The sequence below is a fragment of the Sminthopsis crassicaudata genome, chromosome 4, assembly GCF_048593235.1.
Source record: "Sminthopsis crassicaudata isolate SCR6 chromosome 4, ASM4859323v1, whole genome shotgun sequence".
Classification (NCBI taxonomy): Eukaryota; Metazoa; Chordata; class Mammalia; order Dasyuromorphia; family Dasyuridae; genus Sminthopsis; species Sminthopsis crassicaudata.
Window position 1 is genome coordinate 198,595,838 of NC_133620.1, and position 13,490 is coordinate 198,609,327.

Genomic DNA, 13,490 nt, shown 5'->3' on the forward strand with positions numbered 1-13,490 from the left:
CCAATTAGATGAAATCCAATAAGGAAGAAAGTAGTCTTGTAGTGGATTACAAAAAAAGTAAGTTTCAGAAGTATAAGATGGTTATAGGTATGATTAGACTTCAGTTGTTCTGAAAATGATCCAAATATCTTAGTGAACTAAATATGAGGAAGCTATAATATGAGAAAGCAGCACCATGTGGCAGCCAAAAGAAAAACCAAAACCCAACCCCAAAACTAATGAGATCTTGAGTTGAAGAGAAGGGCATAGCTTCCAGGAATAGCACAGGGAATTGATAATCCTATTCTGATCTTATCAGGCTTCATTTGAAACACTGTGTTCATTTCTGGGTATTAAGGTTTAAGAAAGACATTAATAAAATGAATTAATTAATAAAAGATAATAAAATAATAAATCAAGAAAAATTCATAAAAGACAATAATAAATTGATAACTAGTATTTAGTACTATTAATAAATTAATAACTGTGGATCTTGAGTCCACAACATATAACTACTGGTTAAAGGAACTGGGCATATTTATCCTAGAGAAAAAACTGGGGGAAAGAACACAATAACTGTTTTTAAGTTTTTGAAAGGCTGTGATATAATTTATATCAAGTATCTTATCATCTCAAGGATGAGGGAAGGATAAGAATTTGAAACTTGAAATTTAAAAAATGAATTGTTAATAATTGTTTTTACATTAAATTTTTAAAATATTATTTTAAAAAAGAAATAACCACCACAAAAAACTCAAAAAATTAAAAAAGAAAGAAAGAAAGAAAGAAAGAAAGAAAGAAAGAAAGAAAGAAAGAAAGAAAGAAAGAAAGAAAGAAAGAAAGAAAGAAAGAAAGAAAGAAAGAAAGAAAGAAAGAAAGAAAGAAAGAAAGAAAGAAAAAGAAAGGTTGTGATGCGAATAAGAGTTTAGATTTGTTCTGTTTGGCCCTAATAAAAAAGAACTGGAAGCAAGGGATGAAAGTTGAAAAGAGGACACTTAACATTATAGTTGTCTGAATAAAAGAATAACCTGCCTCAAAAGGAATTAGGTATGATGGAGGTCTTCATGTAGAGCCTGGACAGTCACTTGTTGGATACATTATAATAGGGATTTCTTTTATGGATCTTGCTAAATAGCTGCTGAGATCCCTTCTAACTTTTAAATTCTATGATTTTGCAAAATGTTTGTCTCATAATACCACCCCTAAATAAATCAGCAAAACTTTCTTCTCTTCCTGGGAAGGAGGTTTCCTTGTCTAAAAGGATGTAGCTAGCTAGCTTTCTCTAGTGAATTATGGATACAACTTTTTTCAATAAGTATGATGTATAAGCACCATATGGTCTCCATAACACCTCCATTATGGATATTTCCAAAATGAATTTCCAACCAAAATGTATAGTCACATACTATAGTCTCCATGACTGATCTTCAAAGGAATATGAAGCACTTTAAGAGAGTTAGGTCATCAATCAATAAACATTTTTTAAGTGACTGATTGATATTGGGAATACAAGATGAGTGAAATAATGCCTATCTTCAACATCCTGCTGACAGAGACAATGTGCATATATGTGGTTTAATGCAAAATTTCCAATAGGCTTAAGATGGAAAGTGCTATACACATCCAGAGAGAAAACTATGGAGACCGGATGTGGATCAAAGTGTAGTATTTTCACCTTTTGTTGTTGTTGTTCATTTGCTTATTTTGTTTCCTTTTGACCGGATTTTTTTTTTTTTTTTTTTTTTGGTGCCACATAATGAATATGGAAATATATTTAGAAGAACTGCACATTTAAGCTATATCAGATTGTTGCTGTCTTGGGATGGGAGGTGGGGAGGAGAAAGAAAAAAATTTATAACACAAGGTTTTGCAAAGGTGAATGTTGAAAAACAATTTTGCACATATTTGGAAAAATAAAATAGCATCAAAATAAATGCAAGGTTATTTTTGAGAAAGAAGATGCCAGCAACTAGGGGATCAGGAAAAATTTGATGTATAAGGCAATGCTTATATGTAGTTTTAAAGAAAACTAGGGATCCTAAGAGTCAAAGATGAGAGGCATAAGGCAGTACAAAGGCATGACAATGAGAGTTGGAGAGTTATGTATGAGAACAAGATAGCCAGGTTGGTTGAAGTATAGAGTACTCATAATAAACCTTTAAAGAGGAATTGAAATTAGATATTAGAGGGCTTTAAATATCCAAAAGATGTTATGGTTGATCTAAAAGATAATAAGGAGCCACTGAATTTTATTAAAAAGGAGAATGACATGGTCAAATCTGAATTTTAGAAAAATCACTTTGAAAGCTGTTTGGAGAATGGACTATAGTGGAGAGATCTGAGGTATGGGGCTCAATTAGATTAATCCAGAAAATGCCAATTCTGCTGTTAGGACTTTGTGGCTAAGAAAATTCAATTCAATTCAATAGCATTTATTGTTGTTGTTGTTGTTTAAGTTGTGTCCAACTCTATGGTAAACCCCTTGGCAAAAATGCTATAATGGTTTGTCACTTCCTTCTTTAGCTTATTTTACAGAGGAAATTGAGGCAAAGTTAAATGGCTTTCCCAGGATCACACGACTAGTAAATTCCTGAGAGCACATTTGAACTCAGATCTTCCTGACTCCAGACCTGGTGCTCTATCCATTGTGTCACCTAGCTGCCTCAAACATTCGTTAGGTTCCTTCTATGGGTTAGCCACCATAATAGGTATTGGGAATATAGCACTAGAATCAAAAATAGTCCCTGTACTCAAAGAGTTTGTGTTCTACTAAGAATAGTGTTTGCTTTGTCCTATCCAGTGCCCTTACCACTTCAATTATCCCCAATTCCCCCTTAGTTGCCTAAAAGGTAATTATATGTAGTGAGTCGAATAGATTTTTCACTGTAATTGGAGGGAAATAACATGTATATAGAAAGGAAAGTAACTTCAGGGATAAGGAAGATGTAGAAAGATCTTGTTTACAAAGATACCACTAAGTTGGGCTTTGAAAGAAGTTAGGGATTACCTGGAAAGACATGATTAATATGAAGCAAAGTAAGTAGAACCAGGAAAACACTGTACATAATTGCAGATATTGTATGAGGTCAATTGTGAATGAATGACTTCACTATTCTGATCAATACAATGATCCAAGACATTTCCAAAGAACATATTAAAAAAAATACTATCCACCTCCAAAGAAAAAGCTGATGGAGTCACAATGTAGATCAAAGCAAACTTGTTTACTTTATTTTTCTTGGGGTTTTTTGAGCCTTCTTTTGCAACATAGATAATATGGAAATGTATTTTGTATTACTGTACATATATAATCTGCCTCAAATTGCTTGCCTTTTTAATGAGTAGGGGAAGGGAATTAGAGAGGCTGGAACTCAAAATTGTAAAAACAAATGTTTAAAATTGTTTTTACATGTAATTGGAAAAAAGTAAAATAGAAAATATTTTAAAGTTAGGATAATATAAAGCAGATGTGAGGAGAAGAAGCACTCCACATACAGGGAATCCCCAGATCTAGTAACAGAAGCAGGAGAGGGAATGTTGTACATAGAAAATAATAACAAATAAATGGATCAGTTTGACGGGAACATGAAAGGGAATAAGGCGAAAAGTCTGGAAACAGACAGGAGCCAGATTGTGAATCTTTAAAAATGCCCAGCAGAGGGGTTTATGTTTAAGCCTAGAGGCCACAGAAATTTACTGGATCTTTATAAGCAAAGGAATGATATACTCAGGCTTATGCCTTAGGAATATTAATTTTGTCAACATGTGGAAGGGGGATGCACTAGGAAGAACATTAGAGATAACAAATATCCTTGTATATAGCAGTGAATTCTAGCCTGAGTCAATAAAATAATATCCTTCCAAAGTACTTTTATAAGAAAAATGTAATGACACCTAGAAAAGATTTATAGGGAGGTTTATACATATGAAAATAGGATGGGTGGAGAGAAGCATGGATTATTAAGGGAATAAAATTGAGAGTACCATCTCCTGAGACAAAAGGAAATAGGGGAAATGGAAAATGATTTTACCCAGCATTAAGATGGAGTCGGGTATAGGTGACAAGGAAAAACAAGAAAAGTATCTAACTTATTAGAAGACATAATGGACGATATAACCTGATCAAATGCTAATGGGTTATAAAGTTTCTGGGAAGAATTATCAAGACAAATTCATATTCCCCAAATGAACCCCTTCCTGGCTTGCACATTTTATGATTATTTTTGTAAGCATTTGCTATACAATGGAGATAAACTTTGATAAGGAAGTACAGAATGAAGCATGACTGACATTTGCTTTTCATTACAGGTTAGCATATAGGTAGAGGTATGCAGTTATGTGACTTGCAAGTCCAAAGAGTGTGGTATACATATTGGGTCATTCCTAATCTTTTGAAAACAATAAACAAAGGTAAACTGAAGCAGTATAGTAATGGTAGTAACATCCTTCTAACTCCCACAGATCTCAGGAGAGCCTCATAAAGCTCCACAACAGACTTCAACTGGTGAAATGGATTATGGGTAATTAGTGTTCAAGTATGTTATGAAATTCAGTTCATCCATGACACTACATATTATAGTTATTTGTCTATAGCTATATCTACACCTACCCATATTTGGAGCATAGAATGTTTTCACCTTGGGTATATTTGCTAAAGTAATTTCCATTCTACTGATTTCTATCATGTCAAAATTGTCTTTCATGGATGCAAAAAAAAAAAAAAAAAAAAAAAAAAAGCAAGCCATTTAATTCATCACAAATAAAATCTTTAGGAAGCAGCCCACATAGGTGATTTTTTTTTTTTTTGGCAAAAAAACTTTGATTGTATTCACACATTTGTTTCATGATATTCCAGGTCCTCTGTCTCAGATCAAGCCACAGCTCAAATTGTTCCATTTGGTTGCATATCTAATTAGGACAAAGAACTAGAAAAGGAGATGAGGTGGTTATAATCTATTTGACATAAAGGAAAAACACCTCCCCTCCCTAGTTATGTAAGTCTTTTTCTGTGGCATGTAGATCTAAGATAACATACCAACATACTGAGGTTTATCTTGGAATTTTATAATTAATCATTTGGACCAAGGAAAAGAAAACAAAAACATAAGCTTCTTACAACAGGTTCTTCTCATTAATCTCCTAAATATTTCCGCTTCCTACCAAAATCCTTCTCATCTTAGAGATCTTTCTATACCTACAGCCAGCCCCCTCCTCCAATTGGGAAGTTCCTTCCTGGAACCATCATGTAAGGAAGTATGTAACTCACTCACATTTAACATTTTCCTTCAGTTTGGCTTCTGACTCTCTTAACTTTTCCACCTATCCACTCCTTCTTCTTCTTCTTCTTCTCCTGGTATTTCTGCTTCTACTAGTCCCTCCTCTGCTCAACTTCCATCTCTCAGAAAAGGAAAAGAATCAAAACTCTTTTAAAGGTGCAAACATTTTTGTCTAAACCTAATACTGATGACCAAAAAAAAAAAAAAAAAAAAAGTCTAATTATTACATTGAGTGGGGATCTTCAATTTAAGAGCAAAGAATTTCATGTCCTTTATCGAAGAATTTGATTCAATAGTTCTTAAAAAAGGGTTACGAACATACAACAATTACAAGAAAATCTAAAGAGAAAGATCTCTCAACCACAGGTGAAATGTCTTGGGGAAAAAAAAATAAAGATAAGGAAGCACAAAGATCCATTGCCCCTAGTCTTCACAATCAGAATTTCCTGTGTGGAAACCACATAAGGAATATATAAAAGATTGTGGGAATGTAAGAAGAATCCTGGCTAAAAGTTATGACCTTAAATTAAAGAATGATATTGCAAAGGAATACACAAAATTATGAGATCTAAACTAGAGTAAATTCATTTTCATTCAAGTATCACACTAAGCTGGTTAAATCAGCTCTATTTGTTATCTAGTAAGTTAGCTGAATTTGACAGATGACTAAGAAACCCCAGGGCTACCTTAATGTGAATTGACAGCATGTTATTTTCCATTAAATATCCTTCCTTGGATCTGAATGACACTCTTGATGGGAACAAAGCTCAGTTACAAACGCTAGAAGTAACAACTTAAATCTTTTCCTCAGACTATGTCTTCCTCCACTTTATTTTTCTTTTCCTCTTCTACTTCAGACAGAAGAAAATATAAACAAGCTCAAACAAAATGCATTTAGCCACAGAAGACACACGTGGTATGAAAGAAGATTTGATGAAATGCAATTTCATAATTATAAACAAAGTAGTAGTAAAAGTGGTAGTCTGGGACAGAGAGGCATGGCCTACCCAATCTTTAACTGGATCTACACCCATTAAGTCAACACTATGACACAAATACTGCTCTACCTACCACACTACTAGAATTACTTCCTAAATAAATGCCCTATCATCTTTCACAGGCTGATACAAAAACAAACAACCCCCTCCCAAAAAAACCAATAATTCCATTCAACCACTAGCTTCACATGCCCTTTCATTGCAAAGTCCCAAAATACTAAAATAATAATAATAATTATTATTATTATTATTGGGGCAGCTAGGTGGCACAGTGGATAGAGCACCAGCCCTGAAGTCAGGAGGACCTGAGTTCAAATTTGACTTCACACACATAACACTTCCTAGCTGTGTAACTCTGGCCAAGTCACTTAATTAACCCCAATTGCCTCAGGAAAAAAAAAATTACTACCCTATGTCTATGCATAAAATAATTGTATTCCACAATTTCCCCCTTCCCTCCAAATATATGCAAAGATAGTTTTCATCCTTCACCTTTGCAAAACTTATGTTCCAAAATTTTCTCCTTCTCCCTCCTCCCCCTTCCCATAGCAAGCAATCCAATAAGGGTTAAACATATGCAATTCTTCTAAACAAATTTCTACATTTGTCAATACTGCACAAGAAATTCAGATCAAAGGGGGAAAAAATATGAGGGGAAAAAACCAAATAAACAATACCACACCACCAACAAAAAGGTAAAAATACTATGTTTTGAATCATAAGTGATACACAAAGTGGATGGCACCTTCTATCACAAGTCTGTTGGAATTGCCTTGAATCACCTCATTATTGAAAAGAGCTATAACTTAACAGTCTTAGGGGACTTTGAAGAACACAGAGAAGTTAAGGCAACTCCTGAGATTCACAATCAGTATATGTTAGAGATGGGATTTAAACCCAGGTGTTCTTAGCTTCAACGCTATTTCTATGCACCTCCTTAAGTCATAGGTTCATAGCTTTAGAGTTGGAAAGGACCTTTTGAAGTCCTATTGAACAATACCCTCAAATTACAGAGGGAAAAAAATGAACACCAGAGAAATCAATGAACTATTAGATACTACAATGGATCATTAGCAGAGCTCAAGGTCACAAGATCACTTTAATGTTCTTTCTACTATACTGTGCTGCCTGCCATTCACTACATTGTCATATCCATTCAGATAACATGCTCCTTTGGTCCCTGAGACCAAATACCCTTTACTATGTTGCAAGAGTTCTTAATCTTTTTTGGTGTTATGGACACCTTTGGAAGTCCAGTGAAATTTATAGACTCTTTTTTAAAATAATGTTTTTTAAGTGTATAAAACAAAATACATAAGATTACATAGGAAAACAATTACATTAAAATATAGTTAGCAAAACATTTAAAAATTGTGATATAGTAATATATCTAGTTTCTGGTAAGTAATTTCAAAATACTGATGGACATAAATTGCATTTCAAGATATGTACAATAACTATAATATGTTATGAAAATACTTGTGAAAAGATAAAAAGAAAACACTTGTAATTTTCTACTGGTAACAAAGTTACAAATACTGCTATTACAAGCATAGTTTGTTGTCTACACTCTGGGGTATGCTGGAGCCAATTTCTACTATTAAATTTTCAGTGTGAGTAGTTATATGTCAGAAATCCATAAAAAGCTATAAATCAAGACAATTTATTGTTTTGTGGACTTTCTAGACAAGAAAATGATAGGAAAATACTAATAATGCATATTAAATTTTAAAGTGAATTATACATAAACAATTCTGGAGAGTTGATTATTAAAATTTGCCAGCACATTCCTGTACTATATTTACAGGGATTGCTAAATTGCAAATGACATTAGTGAAATAAAGATGTAATATTTTTCCATCTAGACTCATATGTACCTGAAATCTATCCAAGGATTCCAAGTGAAGAAGCTCTATAATACTGCATATAGAGCAGAATTAAAGTTGTTTTACATCAGATGCATGTTAACGCATACTTGATATTATGTCAAGCACAGAGAAAATAATATTTAATCTTCTTGCATTTAGAATGGCAATAATAAGAAAAAGAGAGAAGATGAAAAGGAAGCTTTATTGAGTGGAAAAGTATATTTCATTTTTATAGTACTGCTATGTTACTCTCCATCATTTTCTATTACATTTTCCCTCCTCCTCCACCCCTACCATCATTTTCTAGAATTTCAATTTTATTTTATTTTCAGTTGCAAACACTCTTCACTCTTTTCCTCATTCATTGAAAGGCAATGAAAAACAAAACCTATTACAAATACATATACATATGCACATGTAACTCGTGCAAAATAAGTTCCCACATTTGCCATGACTTAAAAAAAAAAAAGAAAGAAAAGAAAAGATAATATGTTTTAATCTGCATTCTGAGTCCTTCAACTCTCTATTTGGAAGTTTTTCATCATTTTTTATCATGAGTCTTCTGATTGTGGTTGGTCATTGTGCTGTTGAGAGTTCCTATGACTTTCAAATTGATGATTATTGTTATTGTTGTATAAGTTGTTCTAGTTCTGCTCACTGCATTTTGCATCAGTTCATATAAATCCTCCTAGGTTTATTTGAAACACAACAGTGTTCCAAAAAATTCATATATTATAACTTTTTTAGCTATTCCTCAAATGATGGGTACCCCTCAGTTTCCAATTCTTTGCCAGAAAAAGCTGCTATAAATCACATTCTTCTCTCTCTCTCACTCTGTCTCTCTCTCTTTCCTTCTTTTTTTTCTCTAAAGAACAGTATGATTTCCATGAAAAGAAAAATTTATTTTTCATAACTAAGATCAAAGGCATTCTTCCTTCAAATATTTTTTCCTTCCATTTAGCTATCTATTTATTCCTCCTTTCCTTTCCATTGTTCATAATACCACCATTCCACTTCAGGTTCTTATGCCTCACGAAATATTTTGATAGGCTTTCAATGGCTTTCTCCCTGCCACCAACTTTTCACCCTCTAATCAGTCTTGCCAGACAATGCTGCTCACACCTCCCTAAGTGCATTGCTTTCATCAAGTTATTTTTATCATCATAGCATCACAGAATATCAGTTGAAGGGGACTTTGGGGTCTCTTAGTCTAAATCCTTCATTTTACCTGACACTCTGACAGATTAAATGATTTGTCTAAGGTTACATAGATGCCAAGTGTCAGTGTGAGGATTTTGAAGCCATTTTCTTCAATGGCTTCAATTTTTTTCTATTTCCATCACTTACTTTCCTGTGCCAAAATATTGATACCAAAACTATATAATAGCTCTCCATTATCTGCTAAAATAAATCCCAGATTAATTCATTAGCCCAGCTGGAAGTCTTGCATAATCTGGCCTCTATTTACCTTGCTAGCCTCATCTCTTCTTATATTCCTACCTAGGCTGATTTATTCACTGCCCTTCCTTTGTGCTTTCTAACCTCCATGCCTTTGTGTATGCAATTCCTACCCATTGTAATGATCTGTTAACTTCCTCTTCATGTATCTAAAGATATTACTTATCCCTGAATAGTACAGTTGCTCAACATAATCTTTCTCTTATGAAATGCTAATTACACTTATTATGGTCATCACCCATCTAATAATTATATATTCTCGTTTTTGTTTTTTTTTGTTTTTGTTTTTTTTTTGTTTGTTTGGTTTTTTTTGGTCATTGAAGAGATTGAAGGTAGCATTGGTTAGGTATGTGTCAGGAAGCCCCTAGAGGTCACAGAAGTAAAGTCATTTGCAACAGAAGCCAAACTGAAATCTTGATGCTGGTGTGTCTACATGTTTCACACAGTGTCAGCATCATAGGTTGATGCTCTACGGCTAGGTAGGCACCTAGAACCCAACTAACTTAGAACAGAACCCCAAAATAGGCAGATTCAGACCAAGTTCAGCCTAAGATCTGAAGTTCTCAGTGAATAAATTCTATTAATTCAGCAGTATATGTTTACCCTCATCCCAAGAAAATTCCCCACATGTCCAATGCTGAACCCATTAATCCACCTGGAATCTCCATCCATGCTCATTCAGTGGCTTAAAAATTCAAATTGACATTGACTTTGTTTTGGGGACTTTCTTAAGACAATAGTCCAAACTATCTGATTGGCATGTCTTGAAGGATAAATATAAGTTGATGGTGATTCTAGCTTATGATTTATGGCTATAAAAATTAAAGTTTTTATGCTACATATGCATTTAAAAAACTTTTTTGTTACTGTATACATTTCTTGGATGTCTCTGGGGATCTCTTAGAATGTCTTTGATTAACACCTGGGTGTCAAAGTCCACAGAAGTTCATGGTTAAGCAGGAATATCTGTAGGCTTTAAACCAAAATTCTTGTTTATGAGCCACAGTCATTTATGGAGAAGAGACCAATAAGACAGAGAGGGATGAACCAGATCTCAAGGTAGGCATAGGAAACAAAGCCAATATCTGTCCAAGAGATTCTCTTATTAAAGAAATTTTTATTTTTTTAATATTTTTTATTTCATAGATTGTTTTCATTCTCTTTAAATGCCTTCAATAATTCCCCCTTTTCCTTTTGTATAATTGTTATAATTTTAATAGAGACAGTATTAAGATCTATGATTTCTTTGGTATAAGAAACTCCTGGTAAGAAATGTTTCCTACCAATGAAGGATCAAAGCTTCTCTGCAAACAAATCATCAAGAGTTGTCTAAAGCATTTAAGAATTAAATGTCTTGCCCAGGGTCATGCAGCTAGCATGTGTCCAAAAATGGGTCATGAGCAAACTTAGATCTTTGGAGTTCTTAGGACAGTCTCTTTCTACTAAGCCACATTATCTTTCCACTTTATGAAGGGCTATGGTTATGATTTGGTTATAGTTGATCATATTTAAACAACTGCTAATTTTAATCTAACTCCTTTTCTTTGATCCTCTGGGTATTATAGTTTCATTCAATTCATAAATAATATAATTTTTATGCTCTGAATACTGTTTTTTTTCCACAATTCCTTTTTTTTTGTCTTAAAAATAAAAACAGGGTGGTATTAATAACTAATTTTTATTTTTAAATTTTGTAGATTGAGAACAGAAAGAACTGTCCAAAATATTAGGATATAAGTTAAAAGCCAAAGACAATTTGGCAATAAAAATAGAACAATAAAAGTGTTTTCCATCTAAAGAGCATTGTAATTGTTGTGCCACAGTTTTCTTCTATTATCCTGACTCAATTTTCCTATTTATCCTGGCTCAGTTTCCCTAAATTGTCTTGCCTAAATTTCCCTAATTGTTCTGCCTCAGTTTATAATTGTTCTGTTCAATCCTGCAAAACCACCCCTCCCTCTTAATCAGAATATTTGATAAGGATAAAAGATCTTGTATTTTAGAATATCAGAATCCCATTCCCAAGCTATCAGAATATCAGATACCATCTTATTAAGATGCTTCTTCCTATCTCTGGGGTTCCTCCCCCCATTATGTCATCCCATCTCTGGTGGCTCACCCCACCCTGTCAGAATCCCATTCCCATTCTCAGCACCCTGACTCTGCCCCTACCTCAGTCTATCTCCTATGCCATGTGTATATATATGTCATTGAGAACTCATATTTGTTTGCTGGATTCTTGGAGATGATAGTCTCATTCAACCCTGGGACCAAACTATGGATCCATTTGGTCCCAGTAAATCTCTCCCTTTCAAATAAAACATTAAATACTCTCTAATCTCTATCTTGCCTCAGTTTCTCCGGCATTACAATAATATTGTTTAATAGTTACATTGCAGAGGAATTGGGATCTGTATTACTGGAAGTAGTAGCAGGGGTGTTTAACAATTGACTTTCCAAAAATATACAAAACACTTTTAAGTTTAATTTGCATTATTAACATTTCTTTATTACTTTCTTAAATCTGGGTAATCAATAAAATCATGAATCAAATTCTTATTAATGGTGTTTTCAATTTTCCAAGGGGCAAATATTCACATGGTAAATTTAACAACTGGATTGAGAGCTGGTTTGAGCACATCCTTAGTAATAATGACAAAATCATGGATTCCTAAAGAAGTAAGGAGCTAAGAAAAACAAAGCTAAAGGATAAGTTTGTTATGGGGAACAAATACAAATACTCCAATATGCAATTTTGAAATTTTCCCTATGTAATTTTCCCTACTATCCTGTTCACATGTATTCTTTTTCAGTAACTGCTATCTGGAAAGGCAGTCTATCAAGGTGGATTTACTATTGCTTATGGAATCAGGAAGACTCAGATAAGACAATGAACCAGCTGTGTGACAATAAACAAGTCATTTACCTTTTTAAAGTTCTACTGTAAATGGGGCTAATAATGCCTATAGCAAAACTACAGGGTTCCAATGAGAGGGAAAAAAAAATGCTTTGCAAATTGTAAAGTGCTATATAAGTATCAATTATCTACATTTGTATGAGTCAAATTACAAAGTAAGGGCTTAGCAATATTAAAAATTTTACTTTGATACTAGTTTCAAATCTTCCATTAAAAAACATAAAATAGATAATCATTTCAATAACAAGTAGGCTCCCTGAGGGCAGGAATTCTTGGTTTTTATCTTTATATGCCCAGCATCTAACAGAAAGCCTTGGCTAGAATATGTGGTAGCTGTTTTTGCAAACATTTGTGGACTGTTCCTACAGATAAAAATGAGACTTCAAGAGGTTTTAGAATAGAAACTTGTTCTGGTGCAAAAGTCTAGTTCCTGACCAGGAACAAGTAATGAGCTTCAGTTTATTGATCTACAGATGTACAATTTAAAAAACCCAAAATGCTTTTGCTATAATTATAGATGTGTTGCCCACTGAACAAGAGTTATTTTGGGTTTTGTTCTACTTCTGCTCTGTTGTTTAACCCACAAAATAATTTAGCAAATCAATCACAGAAAATCTTGATGTTTTCTGGGCAAGCAACACCTCTGCTATTAAATTAAAGCATGGCTACTCATAATCAATCTGTTCCTTCAGTGAATAAACAAAGACAGACTTATCTCACTTTACAAACACTCATCAAGTTCATAGATCAGGCTGTGCAAGAACAGCCAATAACAAAAATGGAAGGCAAGCCTTGCCCTTCTTACTAAAATTACCTCATGTGCCAAAGGACAAGGGGTAGGAAACCTTGACAAATATGACTCACTCTTATTTCGATAAATTTTATACTTAGTTTTAAAAATAACTGAGAGATCTGAGGTTTATTTTATGATCTGATAATGCAGTGATTTGCAGAAACCCAGACACAACATTGATTGGGACTCTACCACTGCCCT

At 33.6% G+C, this 13,490-nt stretch overlaps 1 protein-coding gene across 1 annotated transcript in view; it reads right to left on the reverse strand.

The window, feature by feature from the left end:
• The window catches only part of CRYBG1 (crystallin beta-gamma domain containing 1), a 252,229-nt gene that overhangs the window by 113,550 nt on the left and 125,189 nt on the right, over positions 1-13,490 (reverse strand). The gene's annotated exons all lie outside the window — the stretch shown is intronic.